The sequence below is a fragment of the Carassius gibelio genome, chromosome B20, assembly GCF_023724105.1.
Source record: "Carassius gibelio isolate Cgi1373 ecotype wild population from Czech Republic chromosome B20, carGib1.2-hapl.c, whole genome shotgun sequence".
Classification (NCBI taxonomy): Eukaryota; Metazoa; Chordata; class Actinopteri; order Cypriniformes; family Cyprinidae; genus Carassius; species Carassius gibelio.
This window is the reverse complement of record NC_068415.1, coordinates 12,389,979-12,410,449: the sequence shown is the minus strand read 5'-3', so window position 1 is coordinate 12,410,449 and position 20,471 is coordinate 12,389,979. Positions and strand designations below refer to the sequence as shown.

The window sequence follows — 20,471 nt, the reverse complement described above, 5'->3', positions numbered from 1 at the left end:
ACAATTAAAGCAATAGTTCTTCGGAAAATGAAAATTTACTGAAAGCTTACTCACCCTCGGTCATCCAAGACATAAATGAGTTCCTCATTAGTTTTTTTCATCAGAACAGATTTGGAGAAATGTAACATCACTTGCTCATTAGTGGATCTTCTATAGTGAATGGGTGCCATCTGAATGAGAGTTCAAACACAATAATAAATAATCAACATGAGGGAAGTTAAGTGAAAATATTGTTTTAAAGAAAAAAAATCCAAGATTAAGGCATTAACTTTAGACGTAGCTTCTGTCTAAAATACAAGCCTATAATACATAATAACACTTCCTGGTTGGAAAAATGCATTTGTATTTTAGACTAAAGCAATGGTTTGAAGTTAAAAACATCTTGATGTTGGTTTTGTTTCTTACAAGCATGCAGATTTTCTCTTCACAAACTGTTAATTGAAGAACTGGAGTTATAATGTAAACCATTTGAATGCTTTTATCACCCGTTCACTATAAAGGATTCAATGGTGAGCAATTGATTTCATTGGTGAACAATTAAATGCTAAACTTCCCGATGAAGAAACAAACTCATCTATATTTTGGATGGCCTGGGGCTTGCTATTTTCCGCAGTTTTTTATTCTTGGGTGAACTATCTCTTTAAGTTTTGTCATAAGCATAAGGCTGACTTGTGTGAATCTGCATTAGGTTGATCTCGAATGCAGGTTTTTTTTTCACCCTGTAAATATTCCACACTGTCCCAGTTCAATGACCCATTTAGGGATGTGCCATCCTACCTTTACATGCGTTCTGACACAAGTGTGTCCAGGCTGCCATCCAGAGAGAAAAAAAAATTACAGCGCTGCCCCTAAATCACCATGTCTCATCTCTTCATTTCCGCTGGTGATCACCTCAGCTGATTTATAGCGCTATGTCTTGCTTACACTGTTTTATGAGGACTAAGGCTGCTGTGCGACATAAGTGGGGCAGAGGTGACCGGCCGCACTTGTTCAGGAATAAATGTGATTTTCACCTCCCCAGAAACAAGCACAAGGTAAACTTGCCTTCACACCTCTAGGTTCAGTAATTAGAGATCCGAGTCGCGAAATTTTCTGTCCTTAGTGCATTAAAATCTAAGAGCAGAGTGCAAATAAAGTACTCTGTGATTTCCAGTCTATTACTTTAGTTGAAAAAAAAGAAAGAAAATGTTGCAGAAGGCCAAAAGAACTCAGATAATTGGTCCATCTTTGCATATTGCAGAGAACATGTGCATGTCTGTCTCCAAGCACTGAAATCACATTAACTACTGTGTTTATGTAATACATGTACCAATCTTTTCAAATTTGCTTCTCTATCTGTGTTTTGGCTAGCTCGTGTTTCTCTTGGGAATGCTTCCACCCTGATAAGGACATCATTTTCATACGGGCCAATCTGCTCAACAAGCAAGCTGCCCACACATACACCCACACAGTTCTTATACTATTAGCGTCATGTCATGTTCAAGTTTGAGCTTGTCAGCAAAGGTGTGTGTGTGAGAGGGAACGTTCAGGCTCTAGAGGAAGAGCTGGTGGAGGAGTGTCACAAAACTATGAGAATATCTGTCATCACATGGGTGGAGGATGTCCCTTTGTGAATCAAGATCCCACACAAGTGCCTTCAGAATGATTTCATGTGATTGCATCAGGAATCAGGGCTTTCTCAGCTAGGCACGTCATTTCAAACAAATGAAGATGTATAATTATGTTGAAGAAAAATGCAATTTCATCTCTTAATTGTAAGCATAAGGTCAGAAGCAAAATACAGTGAACGATAATGTTGCAAAATAATACATTACAATTTTAAAATTGTTTTCTGTGTTAATGCATTTAAAATTATAATTAATTCCCACGATGGCAATGAATTCAGCTGTCAATACTCCAGCCTTCAGTTTCACATCATCATTCAGAAAGCATTCTAATATTCTGATATTAAGAATAATTTCTTATTTTTATCGGTGTTGAAAAAAAAACTGATAACGTACCACTGCCAGAGAACTTGTGTGGGTCTTGAGGGATCTGACAAGCCAGTTCAGCAGGTTTTGAAGACAAATAAGTAACATTTCATTGGTTTTGTACTAATACTAACTGGTATGCAATGCAAAGGCATTCTGGCTTATCTCTGGCGATGGATTTACTGTGTCTTTGTATTTAACTGTGCATTGATGATATCTTTTCCAGCTCTGGTTTGATCATCAGACCAGGAGTTGTGGGTCAGTGGCGTCTCAGTGACTGCTTCATGATGTAATGGACCTACTTCTAGCGATGTATGTAAATGTAAAATCACTCTTCACATATTTTGTCAACAGCACAAGGAAGTCAGGCTTATATTATTTAGCTAACAAGATCAGGCAGTCCGGAGCAATTATACTCTAATGTCCCTTAAGCAGGAAATAATCCTTATGATTTTAATGCTTATAGAACACTAATGGTGTTCTGGAGAGCCTGGTGGGTCTGTGTGGTGAATAGCCAGATAGACGGTTCGTTTGTGAGGATTCACATGATGAGACATTAGGGACTGGGCTGTGTGAGAAAAGCACAGCCGTGGTTTAAAAGATTAACATACATTCTCAAAAGGTAAAAAAAAAGCTGTAACTGGGGCAGTACATTTTCAAAAGGTACACTTTTGTAACTTTTAGGTATGAATATGTACACTTTAGGTACTAATATGTTCCTTTAAGATACAAATATGGACCGATATTGCCTCCCAGTGGTCATAGAAATCATAGCTTTAAACTTCAGTGACTATTAGACATTGAATTTTTATTACTACTTGGAAATACTTTTGTTTTTGTGGTCGATTTAAATGGGCATTTTATATATTCATCTTCTTTTTTTTTTTACCTTAATGTAGTTTTTTTAAAGTCTTTAATCACAGTATGACGTTATAATGTAAAATGACTGTTTTATATTTTAGTATATATTTTTAAAATGTAATTTATTCCGTGTCTTCAGTGTCACATGATTATTCAGAAATCATTTCAATACGCTGATTTGCCAATCAAGAAAAATTTCTTAGTGGTATCATCATCAATGATGAATAAAATTGTGAACCTGAAATTTTTTTTTTTATTATTATTCTTTGACGAATAGACAGTTCAAAATAACAGCATTTAATTGATAAATTTACTTTCGTAATGTCTTTATTCAATTGAAGGCACCCCTGCTGAATAAAATGGACCTTTTAAAACTGTATTAAAACACAGTAGATGCACTTATGCCAAATAATTTAAATTTTTCTACTAGACAGTTCGTTGAACATCTGAATTAATGCGTTTTCGAATAGAAAAGTATGTAGATAAAGTAAGGTATCATAACAGATTTATTTTTGTTTGTTTGTTTGTCTGTTTGTTTTATGTATTAAGATAAAATTGTTGGTTGTGTTAGAAATTACATCTGAGCAAAAGTCAAAAGGGGGGGGGGTGAATGAATAAATAAATACACATGTATTTGTATTTATACTCTGTTTAGTTTGATTTATTTATTGTGAAGGTGACTGTGTAAAAGTGTGACAAAAATAATGAATTGCCCCAAAAAATAAATAAATAAAGCGAATAAACGCCAACATACTGAATACAGTGAGCTTAGATTAAATGAATGAGTCTACAGTGAACATTTCAAAGTTGTCATCTAACAGTTACTCACTAGAGGGCACTAAAGTAACAAAAACAAACCAATTTCTTTTTTTCTTTTTTTTTCTTTCTTTTTCTTTATTCAGAAACCTGGTGGAGAAACGTGCCATGATGTTCCTGGAGTTTTATGTTGTCTACATTTTCTCCACTTGGACTGGATGTGTCAGATATTTCATAGCATATTCATACATTTTAATAATTGAGTTTTTCTGTGGTTGTGCCAAAAATGCATTTTAAAGCGTGTCCATGAAATCTATAACACTGCAAACTTACAAAGTTTTAAGACATTGCCCCTATATTATTTTCAGCGTCCTTGCAGAAATGCCTTAAAACAAACAAATGTTTTTATTAGTTTGTTTGAAGGCAGCCAGCACACGAACAACAATCTAATGTTTCGACTCCTTGCACTCCTCCCAGAGGTTGTTTGATTAACAGCCGCTTTGAAGGCTTTGGGCTGCATATGTGAGGCGTGAGATCGAGGTACTCTGTTTTGAAAATCACATGCTGGACTTCTTTCACTGGCAGAAAGAAGAGGAGGAGACAGAGTCCCAAACTGTTCCTGTCCCAGCTCAATGCATCCCTGATTGGCTGCCTGGCTCTTCACTATGGAACAGCCCATTTCCTCCTCAGCACAGCAGTTTTATTTTAACCCCTTTGGCCCTGTGCATGCTTTTTCTGCAAACCATGTGATTGTTTGAGTTTGTCTAAGGTTTGAAGCCTTGACAGGGCTCCTTTATCAGCTTGCTTTCCCACTCGTTCTGGAATAGTCTGGAACACTGCAGCTGGATCCAGTGATAACACTCTGGTTTGGGAGCTGCACACTGCACAGTTTCCTGTGACAGTAGAGGAGACACTTGCAGAAAGCAGAGAGGTTAGGAGTGGCTGTGTAGGCTACATTTTCCCCACAGGAGTCAGGACAGGTCTTGATAAGTTTAAATACCGACTCAACTCTATTTTCAGGTGCTTTTTTGCTCTCTATTATGTCCTCCTACTAACTTTTCCACTGTGTTGCGCTCAGTAGCAGGTGGAGATGTTTGTCATCACTGCCTCTGTGCTCTGGCGTGGAGATTTGAGACACCAGGACAGCCAGTGCACCATGACAACCATTGTGTCTGGAAACAAGACCGCACAGTGAATTCGAGGGCCCCTACAGATCAGGTGGATCAGGTGCCTTTTTAGGCTAAGGACCTCCCTTGTTTGATATGTTGTTTATTTATTTTTTTAATTGAATTATTAAATTAGATAATAATTTATTATTAAGTCTATACACTACTAAGTTTGGGGTCAGTAATTTCTTTTTTTAAATAAATAATTTCATTCAGCAAGGTTCCATAAAATTGCATCAAACATGACACTTTAAAAAAGATTTTTAAATTATTATAGAATTAAATGAACGTTTGTTATTATTATTATTATTATTTTATTTTTTATTTTTTATTTATTTTTTGCTTAAAAAAATTATTCTGCCAAAAAATATTTAATAGCTCAATTATTGTCAACACTAATAATAATAATTTAAAAAAAAAAATGTTTAAAATCAGTATATTAGAATGATCATATGACACTGAAGACTGGAGTAATGATTAATCAAAATCTTCTTTGCCATTAAATGAATATATAATTTTTTTTAATGTATTTAAAAATTTTAAATAGTTATTTAAATTATAATGATATTTCATAATATTTCAGCTTTTACCGTGTCAAATAAATGTAGACAAACTTCAGTATATAAGATGTACTAATCTATCAATATATTATTTACATACTTTATATTTACATTGCACTGCCATTGTTATTAATCATTATAAATGTATATTATATTTTAATTGTACTTAATACACTTTATGAGAAGGACATTAAAACATTTAGGTGAAGTTCTGCTTTAGCAACACATATATATTACTTTTGTTAAATACATTTGTTCATTTATTATATGAGAACATACAAAATTTAAAATACGCTTTTTAACACCCTTTAGTTAGATTTAATGCCATTCTTCACTTTATGTCCAGACAGACGAAGGAGCGACTGAAGAAGGAGGTAGCAGAGATGAAAAATCCGTTCCCAGGTTTCAAGACCCTCGGGTCAGTATGGTCCTCTCTTTCATTATTTTGGACAATATGACAAAGCTTTTGGTGATAGCTTGCTGGATAATTTCTTTCTTATCTATTTTTCTCCAGATGGTCATTTGGTAATGTGCCATTTTCTTTTCTCTCATGGTTGTGGGTGTTGTGTTAAAATAGATCATCTCCTTATGGCTTCATGGTCATGGTCATGCATAAGTGTGCAACGTGAAAGAAAGGTGTGTTAGTTTAAGGTCACCATGATGAGATAACTTTGATATGGTGTGTGACTCATATCTTCGACCATCATAATCGCACTGCCCGAACTGTGTTGTTTTGTTGTTCTTCTAAATATTTTTTATCTGTTTTGATCAAAACATGTTTGACAATTACATTTAAATAACCAGATTTAAATCTTTAGAAAAAGAATCCATTTAATGTCGGTATCAAAATGCAATATTATATATTGCAAATATTTTTATAATGTTTATGTATTCATGAATTTTCATAAATGTTAAATATATAAAACATACACCTTTTACACCAAAATGTTTTGCATTTTAATATTTACTCTTAAATAGTTGTCACGGTTCGTGAATGCACCGTCTCCAGCTGTAGTCATGTTACGTCATGTTGATTATTTCATGTGGGTGTGGTCGCTGATCACTGATCAGCGGCAGGTGCGGCTAGTTCCCACAGACTATTTAACACCCTGTCTTTCGTTTCCTGTTTGTCTGATCGTTGTTTGTAGATCCTGGTGTTTGATGTCGTGTTCGTGTTGTTCCTGCCTTGCCTTGTCGCCGTTCTGTTCGGATCCTGTCGTCACGCTTGGAATACACTCACCACTGTTGGATTGTCACCGCTGTCATCATCGTTCTACGCACCCCACGTCTCAACTCACCAGTCTGTGCTGCCACCGTGGTTCCTGCGTTACTCTCAGACCTTTCATCATCACCATACTTCTAATAAACTTACTCGTACTTGCATTTGTCTCCTGTCCTCCATTAGCTCCGTTACAGAACGATCAGACCATCATGGAGGCAGCGAGTACTCAAGCTTCATCTCTGGAAGAATTTCTCAGCGCCAGTGTTCGGAGGATGGACTCCCAGGAGAGGACTCTTAATGACACTGGTCGCGCGGTCCAAGCCTTGGTGACGCAGGTGTCCGAGCTCACCCAGCAGTTCCATCTTCTTCGAGCGCCCACTGTGCCACCCACACCGCCCGCTCTCCCGGTACCACCAGTGACCACCTCCCAGCCGGAACCGCGCCTTCCTATCCCGGAAGCATACTCGGGTGAGCCCAACTTTTGTAGAGCATTTCTAACCCGCTGTGATATGCATTTTGCCCTGCAACCCAGGACATTCGCCAACGAAAGGGCGAAAGTGGCCTTTGTGCTCACCTTACTCTCTGGGAGGGCGGCACTATGGGGGACGGCGGTGAGGCTACTATCGGGTGGGATCTCTGCCGAGAAGACCTCATCACCACCATCATCTACGCTCCTTCCGGTTAGACTGCGGTGGTCAGCACAGACACACCACTGTCAGGCACTACTGGACTCGGGGGCAGAAGGTAACTTTATGGATCGTCACCTTGCACACAAGCTCCACATTCCCCTCAAGACCCTGCCGCACCACATCACGGTCCACGCCCTCACTGGACAGCAACTCCCCACTATCTCTCACTGCACTGAGGAGATCACACTCATCACCTCTGGCAACCACTCCGAAACTATCTCATTTCACATCCTTGACTCTCCCCTGGCACCCATTGTCCTCGGGCACCCTTGGCTCCTTCTCCATAACCCCAAAGTAGACTGGTCCTCTAATTCCATTTTTTCTTGGTCTCAAAAGTGTCATGAGTCTTGTTTAGTGTCTGCTTGTCCGTCTGTGTCTGTGTCTGTGTTACAGGAGGAGGCGGTGGATTTATCTAACGTGCCTAGCTGCTTCTCTTCCTCCGCATCGTCCTTACGACTGTGCCATAGAGTTATTGTCAGGTAAGTCTCCGCCTAAAGGCAAACTTTATTCACTTTCTGTGCCAGAGAGGGAGGCTATGGAGAAATATATTTCTGATTCTCTAGCTTCCAAATTCATCCGCCCTTCCTCTTCTCCTGTGGGGGCGGGGTTCTTTTTTGTGGGAAAGAAGGACGGATCACTGCGACCTTGTATTGATTACCGAGAGCTGAACAACATCACGGTAAAGAATACTTATCCTTTGCCGTTGATGTCTTCAGCCTTCGAGAGGTTGCAGGGAGCGTCTATTTTCACAAAACTGGACTTACGCAATGCGTATCATTTGGTTCGGATCAGGGAGGGGGATGAATGGAAGACCGCGTTTAACACCCCCAGAGGGCACTTTGAATATTTGGTCATGCCCTTCGGGCTCTCCAACTCCCCAGGGGTCTTCCAGGCACTCGTCAACGACGTGCTGCGAGATATGATTGATCAGTTCATTTATGTCTACCTGGACGACATATTGATTTTTTCTTCTTCTCTCCAGGAACATGTGCAGCACGTCCGACGAGTGCTTCAGAGGTTGCTAGAGAATGGGCTTTTTGTCAAGGCGGAGAAATGCGAGTTTCATGCACAGTCTATTCCATTTTTGGGGTTTATCGTGTCGACTGAGGGAATACGCATGGATCCCGAGAAGGTTAGGGCTGTGGTAGAATGGCCAAGTCCAGATTCCCGTAAGGCCCTACAGAGGTTTCTGGGGTTCGCTAACTTCTACCGGCGTTTCATTCGCAACTTCAGCCAACTAGCCGCGCCTCTGACCGCCTTGACCTCCGCCAGGACTGCTTTCAGGTGGTCAAACACAGCGGAAGCTGCGTTTGCGAAACTGAAGAGCCGTTTCATTTCAGCTCCAATTCTCATTACCCCTGACGCCACACGGCAGTTCGTGGTGGAGGTCAATGCGTCAGAGGTGGGGGTAGGAGCGGTGTTATCCCAACGTTCTCCCTTAGACGACAAGGTCCACCCTTGCGCGTATTTTTCTTATCGTTTATCTCCTGCAGAAAGTAATTACGATATTGGTAACAGAGAATTGTTGGCAGTCAAGATGGCATTGGAGGAATGGCGACACTGGTTAGAAGGATCGGGGGTTCCTTTTATAGTATGGACTGACCACAAGAACTTAGAGTACATTAGCACCGCCAAAAGGTTGAACTCCAGGCAGGCTCGATGGGCACTTTTTTTCGGTCGTTTTGATTTTACTATTTCGTACCGCCCGGGTTCCAAAAATATCAAACCCGATTCCTTGTCTCGTATTTTTGACCATTCCGAACGCCCGTCCACTCCCGAGTGTATTTTTCCTGAGACATTAGTGGTCTCCACTCTCACATGGGAGATCGAATCGAAGGTCAGAACGGCCTTAGAAGGGGTAACGCCTCCGCCCGGGTGCCCACCGAACCGCTTATTTGTGCCGGAGGGATTAAGGTCCAACGTTATCCAGTGGGGACATTGCTCTAATGTGGCTTGCCATCCAGGGGTTAACCGTACTAGATTTTTAGTCAAGCAACGATTCTGGTGGCCACTTATGGCTCGCGACATTCACGATTTTGTTTTGGCTTGCTCGGTATGTGCCACTGGTAAGGCTTCCAATCGGTCCCCGGATGGGTTACTCCAACCGCTGCCGGTACCTTCGAGACCCTGGTCCCATATCGCTCTAGATTTTATTACCGCCCTCCCGCCCTCCCAGGGCAACACGGTTGTTTTAACCGTGGTGGACCGGTTCTCGAAGGCCGCCCATTTTATTCCTTTGGCCAAGTTGCCCTCAGCCAAGGAGACAGCGTTGACCGTCATAGACCACGTCTTTCGTTTACATGGCCTCCCGATAGACGTGGTTTCTGACAGAGCACCCCAATTTGTGTCTAAATTTTGGCGAGAATTCTGTAAATTACTAGGAGCGACTGTAAGTCTGTCCTCAGGGTTTCACCCCCAGAGCAATGGCCAGACCGAGAGAGCCAACCAAGATTTGGAAAGGGTGTTGCGATGTTTGGTCTCCAAGAATCCTTCCTCCTGGAGCCAACAATTGTCTATGGTGGAGTACGCCCACAATATATAACCAGTATCGGCTACGGGCCTATCTCCTTTTGAGTGTAGTGTAGGGTACCAGCCACCAATTTTTCCCAGTATGGAATCCGAGGTTGCGGTCCCCTCCGTTCACGCCTTCGTCCAGAGGTGCCACCGCACTTGGACCAGAGCCCGCGAGACTCTACTCCAAGTGGGGGCGCGCACCAAGGCCAAAGCCGATCGCCACCGGTCTAGGCCTCCCGTATACGTCGTGGGTCAAAAGGTGTGGCTTTCTACTAAGAACATTCCTCTCCGTTCCGTTTCTAATAAACTGGCTCCCAAATTTATCGGCCCGTTTACTGTCACCAAGATCATTAGTCCGGTGACAGTCCGCCTCAAACTCCCTCCGACGTACAGGAGAATTCACCCCGCCTTTCATGTATCCAAAATAAAGCCTGTATTTCATTCTCCCATTAATCCGCCTACCCCGGTCCCTCCCCCGCCGCGTCTCATAGATGGGGAGACCACTTATTTGGTTAATCGTATTCTGGACTCTAGAAGGAGGGGACGCGGATTTCAGTACTTGGTGGACTGGGAGGGTTACGGTCCGGAGGAGAGAAGTTGGGTACCTGCTAGGGACATCCTGGATCATTCCCTTATCGATGATTACAATCGACAGGTAAGAGATTCTGGGGACGCCAGGAGGCGTTCTTAGGAGGAGAGGTACTGTCACGGTTCGTGAATGCACCGTCTCCAGCTGTAGTCATGTTACGTCATGTTGATTATTTCATGTGGGTGTGGTCGCTGATCACTGATCAGCGGCAGGTGCGGCTAGTTCCCACAGACTATTTAACACCCTGTCTTTCGTTTCCTGTTTGTCTGATCGTTGTTTGTAGATCCTGGTGTTTGATGTCGTGTTCGTGTTGTTCCTGCCTTGCCTTGTCGCCGTTCTGTTCGGATCCTGTCGTCACGCTTGGAATACACTCACCACTGTTGGATTGTCACCGCTGTCATCATCGTTCTACGCACCCCACGTCTCAACTCACCAGTCTGTGCTGCCACCGTGGTTCCTGCGTTACTCTCCGACCTTTCATCATCACCATACTCCTAATAAACTTACTCGTACTTGCATTTGTCTCCTGTCCTCCATTAGCGCCGTTACAATAGTAGAACATTATCCATACTTTTGAGAGAGAAATTTTCACAGACAGACATTTACATAATACACCATTATTTTGTACAAAATTTAAACCAGTATTACATTTGAGTGGGTTGTTTGCTGATTCTGTTTTTATAGGACATAAAAATTTAAAATGTCTAAAAGTATTAAACAAACAATATATAATTCTACACATTTTTAACTTTTTGTACTCTTTTCACACACTCATATACCCTGTGTTTTGTTGCAGGTTGGGGACAGAAATGATTCAAACCTCCACATCAGCATGAAGCTCAAGGCAGCGGCTGAGGTTCAGTGAGCTATAATAAACATGTTTATCATAAACCTCTTGCTGACACTGTCTTCCTCTATTGCTTAGATTGGGATCATTGTGAACCATTTTAGGTTTCCTGAGACAGCCACAGAGGGTAAAGTCAGGGAAACATGTCCCAAGCAATAACAACAATGTGATTCGCCTTGTCTTGTTTTACGTCCTTTCTCTCTTTATATGTCCATGCAGGATTACTTACAATTTATTACAATGAAAATTAGAGCCTTTGGACTTCTTCAGTTCATGCCAACTTTGAACCAGTTAATTCTGATCTAGTTTTGTTCAGTGTTTGGAATAGATAAATGCATTCTGAGATATTAAATAAATATGGCAAATGGCAAATGAAAAATTTTGTGACAAAAAGGATTTGATTCTGAATTCTGATCTCACTGATTTTCTTAAGGTCCTGTGAAATATAGTTGCAGTAAATGAGAATCCTGTGGTCCATGGCCTCATCAGACGACTACTGCTTGACTCTATCAACACAATAAACACAGATTTGGATGGGTAGGTGTTATCTGCTTGAAATGTATGTTTGAGAAGCAAGATGGCAAAAGTGGGCTTGATAGTGGATTCATTTTAACTAACTGGAATAGACAGGTAGTGGAGACTTTTGAAGTTGATGCATTTCACATACTTTTTTATCTCATCGTTTGATCCACTGGGCCTCTGCTAAGTGTAGTTTCCAGGTCTAATTACATTATTTGGCTCCCTTATCCGTTTATTTTCCCCTCACAAGTCAGAAGGCCAAAGGCCTTTTTTGTTGATGTGTGTGAATATAGGCCTTTTTACTGATTTCAGATGACTTATGCAAGTAAAAATATTTTTTTGTGTCATCTGAGTCTATAATCTGGATAAATAAGCTATATCCACCTACAGGCTCTTGAGACATCCATGAGAGTTCAATCAGATCTATGATGCATACTTATGGGAAATAGATCACTTGCGTGACCATATGTGATTTAAAATGTATTTATTGTAATTACTGACAGAAACTATATTGAGCTTTTTGAGAAATCCGAGAGCTTTCGGATCTTGCACAGACAGCAATACAACTGACATGTTCAAGGCCCAGAAAAGTAGTAAGGAGATAGGTAAAATAGGCTATATGACATCAGTGGTTCAATCCTACTTTTATGAAGTTACAAGAAAGCTTTTGTGTGCAAAGAAAACAAAAATAACGACTTTATTCAACAATTTGTTCTCTTCTGTGTCTTCGACACACGTTCATGAGAGTACCACCACACATGCATGTGATGCTGCATCCTCTCTGTCGAAATCTTCAGACATGTTTCTGAAGACACTGTTTTATGCACAGTGTGCATCTTCCTCTGCTTGTAAACCAGATCCAGGGCATTCGGGTTCTTTGTCAGAATGCAGCAGCACAACATGCATTTGTCATGGTACTCTTGTGAATGCACCTCGAAGACTGACACAAAAGAGAAATTTTTTTTGAATAAAGTCGTTATGTTTGTGTTCAGAAGATGAATGAAGATCTTATGGGTTTGCAATGACTTGAAGGTGAGTAATTAATGGCAGAATTTTCATTTTTGGGTGAACTAACTCAAATCAAACTTTAAAAATATATATATAATTTTAATGCTGGTGCATAAAAATACTCATTCCTGTCTCTTTCAAAAACATTACAGTTCCCATATTAGGTGTTGGAATTATTCTATAAATATTATATAGATATGATAATATGCCAAATATTTCAGAAATACTCTCACAATATATGGCATATATTGTAACTTTTTATTATTTAATGTGTCTTCTTCTCAGCCTGACCAGTATAAATGCAGAGGCTGTCTTGTGGAGACCCTACGTGACTGTTTCATCCCATGCACTACTAATGGCTGTATGGAGCTCATCAGTCAGAGCGGTGGGTAGAAATCTTGTGAAGTGCTACCCATTAGCTCTAGCTCTCATCAGTCAGAATCAAAGCATGATTGTCTAGGTGGCCTTTGTATTACAGCACAATGAGTGTGCAGTGTAATTGGATAGGTGTGAAATCTATATATACACACATACACAGACAGAGCGGTGCAGTCTGATGACTGGCTGGTGAAATGAGCCAGCACCCTAAAGAAAGAAAAGAAGGATCCAGAACATTCTTTTTTTAGCAGCACATGTTGGTGTGTCAGAAAGGGCACGTCACAGCTCTGATTTAAAACCCAGCGAGTTTCTTATACTGCCGACATGGGCAGCATCTCTAATAAGCATAGAAGTAATAATGTAATATTTGGTAAAATACCTCATTTTCAAAAATGTGAAATATAATCACAATTCAAATTAACTGCTTTTCGTTTAGGGGGGGGGGGGGGGGTGAAATGCTATTTCATGCATACTTAGTTTTTTACACTGTTAAAGAGTTGGATTCCCATGCTAAACATGGACAAAGTTTCAAAAATTAAGTTGTACGTTTGAAGGAGTATTTTTGTTCCAAAAAAACCTCTTCCGGTTTGTCACAAGTTTCGGAAAGTTTTTTTCGAGTATGGCTCTGTGTGACGTTAGATGGAGCGGAATTTCCTTATATGGGTCCTAAGTGCGTGCGCGCGCTCCCGTATAGCAGAGCACTGAGAGGCTGAGCACAGCCTGATCAGAGCGAGAGCGTCGCGAAAAGTCACAAAAGAAGTGTGTTTTTGGTTGCCAGGGCAAGACAAACCTGCACAGATTACCAAAAGAGAAACAGCATTAAGGGACCAGTGGATGGAGTTTATTTTTACAGAGCATCAACGGAGTTGTGCAAGTGTTTTTGTTTGTTCCCTGCATTTCGGATTGCACATCGTTTATTTCTTAAGGATAATGCAGTCCCAACGGAAAAGGGTCACGATTGTGTGTTGGAACCACATGCGGTGAGTAAAACTGCTTCAAATATCTCTGTGTTGTTAACTTAGCTATCAGCGAGTAAGCACATTAAGTAAACAACATGCGATGTTGTCATCAAACTGCACTTTCCACATGTACAGCTTAAAAAAAAAAAAAGAAAAAAAAAAAAAGACGACATAAAGTGGAACTTAGTCATTTTCCAAAACTGCTAAGCAAATATATACAGTTTCAGTACATACCACATAGCATACCGCCTTTGCTGATGCTGCTCTTGTTAAATTTCAGCCTCTGGATCTGTGTCACAGCTTCCACATGCTCTCAACTCAAAAGCCTACTGGCGCTCGTGATTCTTTAGCTCCGCCCACACGTCATGCCTCTAGGCGCTCGTGTTTTTCCGGGAAAAATCGGTACAGACTATCTTTCTCTTATAAATATAATAAAAATAAAGACTTTTTGGAGTTATGAAGGATGCAGTACTACTCTATAGGTACTCAAGATTAACAGGATATTTCACCCCCCTATATATATATATATATATATATATATTATGCTGAGTATTCTGCTTTCACAAAATATACGTGTGATGCTGTTTCAACAATCTAGCTCAAAAAAGGCAGCATAATTAAAATGAGACCTTTAGAAGAGACTTGGTGTCGACAGTGCATGTTAGAATGCTCACTGGGTTTTGGAACAGAGCAAGTGTGATTCATGTGTGCAGGTGTGAGTGTGATGGGGAAGAATGCTGTCGTGATCGGCCGCAGTAAAATCGTTGGAGCTCCAATGCACGATCTGCTCTTATGGGATCACACCACAGTGACCACCTGTCACTCAAAGACCCCTGACCTTGCTGAACATGTTGGTTTCATCTGCTTCTCTCACGCTCTATTTTGAAACCCTTTTCCCAGTTTTGAACATGAGCATTTCTTCGGCTAGATTAAACAACAAAGAAGAGCTCATGATTCTGTTGATGAGTTTAGAGCAGACATCTTGGTTGTGGGTGCTGGCAGAGCTGAGATGGTGAAAGGAGAGTGGGTGAAGGAGCGGGTAGTGGTCATAGACTGTGGTATAAATCATATACCAGTTCTCTCTGCTTGACTCTGTATCAGGAGCAAATGACTTTGTATGCTTTGTTTGTGCTCATAGACCCAATAAGGTAAAACAAGAATGGACAAAAAAAATTTGGCAGCAAATCCTACTGACAAATGAATACTTTTGTATAACTAGATGACAAAATTAAAGACTTAAAGCAATCATTTTAAATGCAAAAATTAAACATCACAACAGTTCAACAGTCAGTACATTGAAATAAATTAATACTTTTATTAAGCGAGGACACATTGAATTGATCAAAAGTAACATCAGAGACATTTATAAATTTAGAACATGTTTCCATTTCGAATAAATGCTGTTCTTTTGAACTTCATGTTTATCACAAAATAAGTCAATTACATTTTAAAATATATTTAAAAAGTAAAGTAAAATACATTTTAAAATATATTTAAAAAAGTAAACAGTTTTGGCAGATAAATGAAGCCTTGGTGAGCATAAGAGACTTCTTTAAAACTTTAAAAAAATATGCTTATAATAATACTGTACAGAATGAAAGGGCTTTTTACAAATATGTATGATTTCTCAACAGTATGTATCTGTGTCATCATTTCAGTTTGACCTAGGGCCTTTTTTAAAAATGTAATTAAGGGTGCTTAGTTCTTTTTAATGGGCGTCTACGCTGTTCAGGATCCTGGCTCTCTGGAAAATGAGATCATAGCTATACTGTCACTCAGCAGCAGTGTGGAGGAGAGATGCAGCAGAAGCTGGCCAAGATAGTAGCTACAAACAAATCTGGACATACTGTCACCACAGAGGATTTAGTCAGTATGTGTGTTCATGTGTTTGTGTGTGTGTATATGTGTGTGATCTAATCTTGTCATCACAGGATTTGAGTGGTCCGCTGGCAATGCTAATGAAAGATGCCAGTGTCTTGATGCAAATGGTCGAGGTAAGATTTAAAAAATGTTACATGACCACTGAAAATGTCCTTGTCACTTTTTTCTGTATAAATACCTTTCAATCTCTGCAAAACAGAATCCTTCTCATTTATTTATTTCAGCTCTGTCAGATTCTGTCTCAGCACATTTCACTCTTTCTCTCTAGGGTACACCAGAGTTTCTTCGAATCAACCCACTAGCGGATATTGCCCAAGGCAGTCCTTCCAAAAGTTTGAAAAATAATTACTTTGATCAACAAGGACACATTAAATGACCAAAAGTGACAGTAAAGACAGTGTTTGATAGTGCAACTGAATTTGCAACTTTGATAATAATAATTTAAGAAAAAAGGTTTCCTGAACAAAAAAAATCAACATATTAGAAAGTTTTCTAAAGGATCATGTGACACTGAAGGCTGGAGTAATATCTGCTGAAAATTTGCCATCACAGGAATATAATGCATTTTAAAATGTATTCAAATATATATATATTATTATTTTTTTTTTATACAATAATATTCCACAATATTGCTGGTTTTACTGTGTTTTGGGGTCTTGGTGTGCAACCTTGCTGCATTTGTTGACTTTTGAACCATAGTATATTATCACTTCTAGGTTTAGGTTTGTGTAATAGAAATAACAAAAACTAATGCACAAACCATCACAATACTCAAAATTGTCTAATCTACTTTTTTCTGTCTTTGCATTTACTGAGACTGGTCACGGGGTTGACATTGGCTTGGATACATTTTTCAACATTAAATGTCACTACTCAGACTTGCTGCCAGATGTGGTAGTGATGGCGGACACTGTTTGTTCCCTCTACATGTATGGTGGTGCCCCCACTGTGAGTCACACCCACAAATTTATAGACAGCTTTTCATTATATATTCACTTAAGCTGCCGGGGGCTGCTGTGGCCTAATGGTTAAAGAGTTGGACTTGTAACCTGAAGGTTGCAGGTTAAAGTCTTGGTGCTGGGAGGAGTTGTAAGTGGGGGGAGGAGTGAATGAATAGCACTCTCTTACACCCTTAATACCCATGGCTGAAGTGCCCTTGAGCAAGACACTGAACCCCTAGTAGATCCCCGTGTGCTGGATATAGCTTCCCACTGCTCCGGGTGTGTGTGTGTGTTCACTACTCACTACTGCTGAGTGTGTGCACTCGGATGGGTTAAATGCAGAGCACCAATTCTGAGTATGGGTTACCATACTTGGCAAAATGTCACAACTTATACTATAACACATAGGTTGTGCTTATTCAGCACTCTTGTGCTTGTTCTCACAAAGCCAGAGGCAATATCTCACATTGTCTTTACACTTGTTTTCTTTATAGCTTATGGTTTTTCAAACCTGTAAAAGCTTTGTTTTGAATACTGTTTGTAAGCGAAGAAAACTTAAATAGCGGCTTCATTAAGCTATATTGCTGCAAAAGAAAAAAACAAACATTTGAATGACATTTCTGAAAGTGAGTGGATGAGTTTAGTATATTGTACATGAAATATTTTCTGAATAAAGCAGAACCTAAAGCAGAAAAAAAGCAGAACCTAAAGCAGCTGGAGAGAGGCTGTTGTCATCTGAAGAGACAGGTGGAACATGCTCAGGCATTTGGTTTGCTAGTGATCATGGCTGTTAACAAATTCAGGTACAGTGTCAAACAACAAACCAAAAGCGCTGTCTGTGTTTATTTTGTCTAGCTATTTGTAACTTGTCACACATTATTATCAATATCCATCCATCCATTTTCCATACCGCTTGATGTTCTGCTGGGTCACAGCAGGGATTATTATCAATATGCAATATTTTTTTGCTTTTTCAGTCATATATCTCCAATTATAATCTAATATTTACATCTTATCCTTTGTGTGCTCACAAGCCAAAATGAACCACACACACAGTACTCTTACTCTGAGTGAATGTGTGTGAAAATGGGCTCTGATAGTATGGAGCTGTGTGGCCAGGCAAGGCAGGCTGTAGACTTTGAAGCAGTGCAGTGCACTAACTGGTCTGATGGATGCGCTGGAGCGCTGGCTCTGGTAGAAAACTCTAGTTTCTTAGTTCCTCTAAGAGTCAAAGAGGGTAAGATTTGCACTGGCAGCTTTAAAAAATGTAGGTTTAAATCCCACTTTTACAACTGAAACTGATACTAAATGTACTGTAATTTGCTAGATGGTAGGGGAAGTGAAAGGTTATTTGTTTGCGGGCATCATTAAATTCCTTATACAAGTATACAGTGGAGCAATTTTACTTTCACTCTGCATTTTTCATTACCCAGTGTCTTTGCGCTCTTCTTTCCCACACATATTCTGAGCTCAATTAGCACTTTATATATAGAGCTGTTTCATTACCAGCCAATGACTTCATAATGCATGAAATCTTTTTAATTGACAAGTCTAAATATAACAAGCATGAAAACTTTTCATAGCAAATGAATGCTAGGAGGAAGTCTGTATGTATTAAGTACAGAAAGGTTCTAATGATGGAATAAAGCCAAAATCCATTACTCATACAAATGCATTATTAAACATAGATTAATGGCTATTTTCAGATTACAGCTGCCAATAAGTTAAGGACTGTTGCACAAAAGAAGTACGGTACAAAAGATATTGAACTGTCTCCAAAACCAAAAGAAAAGCTTTATACAAAACAGGCAAGCTTCATTTTCATTAGAAGTCTGTTGAACTATATATCCATTTAGCAGACTAAGAAATAGTTATTCATAAACCCCTCAGGTGTTTGTTTACTTATAGAACATATTTTATTATTGAGATGTTTGTCATCAAATACGGTATACACTTTAACACTAACACTAATACTCTGAAAAATTGATGTGGGTTTGAATAATTAGTTGAAGCAGGTTTGAAGGAATGAGTTTGACTGTTTAACATTATCTGTATGCCTGTCTGCTTGAGGCAGAGTGTAACATTCTGTCTTATTCCACTTCTTTTTTTTTCATCATCTTTGTTTTTCCTCTTTTAAAGGAATTTGCAGGATTGCATAGCTAAGACACACCTATCCTTGAGTAATTACCCCGTGTCGAATTTTATGCTGCCCTTAGCTGATATCAAGGCCAATGCTGGAGCAGGTTTTCTCTGCTGTCGGACTGAATCGTGAGCTTTATATTGAATATCATATTAGAACTAGATATATTAATACTCACATTTTAAATTTGAAGTCGTGGCCTAATGGTTAGAGAGTCGGACTCCCAATCGAAAGGTTGTGAGTTCTAGTCTCGGGCCGGCAGGAGATGTGGGTGGGGGGGAGTGCATGAACAGTTCTCTCTCTACCCTCAATACCACGACTTAGGTGCCCTTGAGCAAGGCATCGAACCCCCAACTGCTCCCCGGGCGCCGCAGCATAAATGGCTGCCCACTGCTCCGGGTGTGTGCTCACAGTGTTTGTGTGTGTGTGTTCACTGCTCTGTGTGTGTGCACTTTGGATGGGTTAAATGCAGAGCACAAATTCTGAGTATGGGTCACCATACTTGGCTGAATGTCACTTCACTTTTTAAAGTGAAGACATACGGTTAAAAAATATATATTAAAATAATGTTAACTTTAAAAAGAACTTTAAACAGTTCTGAGAAAAAGTGTAGTGTATGAAACTTTATTCCCATTTATAATTTTTAGTGATTTGTTCAGCATCATAATTTACAACTGATATGTGTATACAAATGAATATAAAAACAGAAACATAAAACACAAAAAAAATGCATACTTTAACTGGTGGTGTACATGCATCAAATGAGGAAGGAAAAACATAATAGCAAGTGATTGTTGTTGTCAACCATTGTTAATGATTACTGGCTGAACACACTAATGGAACAAACAATGATGAGATTACATGACCTCTAGTCAGATGATGTCATTGATTCATTTCTGTCGCCCTCAGTCAGTCACTCATCGGGTGAGTCTACAGTGCAGAAAAGAGAGAGAGATAATATTTGGTCACACATGTTGTGGATATTTTTAGCCAGACACGTTGCTAGGTTGCATGCCTGTACTGAACATGAGCTGTTGGTCTAAGTGACCTTATCCAAAATAGTTAATTAGGCCTACAGAATACAAATGTAAGTCAATGAATTAAACCGTTCTTCAGGGTATAGCAGTCATTTTCATATCCGGTTATAGTTAACTCGGCCAAGCTTGACGTTGTTTACTCCTAGGACTGTTTTTTATTTTATTTATTTTTTTCTGTTCATTGCTTTGGCTAGCTTTTTTTGTCTTAGGGGAAAAAACATAATTGGGTGTATTATTAAGACAGCAAAATAACTCCTCCATCATAACACCAGATTTACTAATTTCTCCAAACTCTCCAACAGACAAATACAGAAATGGATGATCCCATGGGGCCCTGTTTCCATGGGAACAACATTTATAGTGACAGCAAGAAGCGCAGTGGTTACTTGCTAAGATGGGCAAGCTGAAATTGGTTTAATTAATGAAAGATCGTT

General features: G+C 39.6%; 1 pseudogene; it reads left to right on the top strand.

The window, feature by feature from the left end:
- The first annotated feature begins 4,677 nt into the window (after nucleotides 1-4,677).
- Nucleotides 4,678-15,128, top strand: LOC127983518 (C-1-tetrahydrofolate synthase, cytoplasmic-like; annotated as a pseudogene).
- The last annotated feature ends 5,343 nt before the right edge of the window (nucleotides 15,129-20,471 follow it).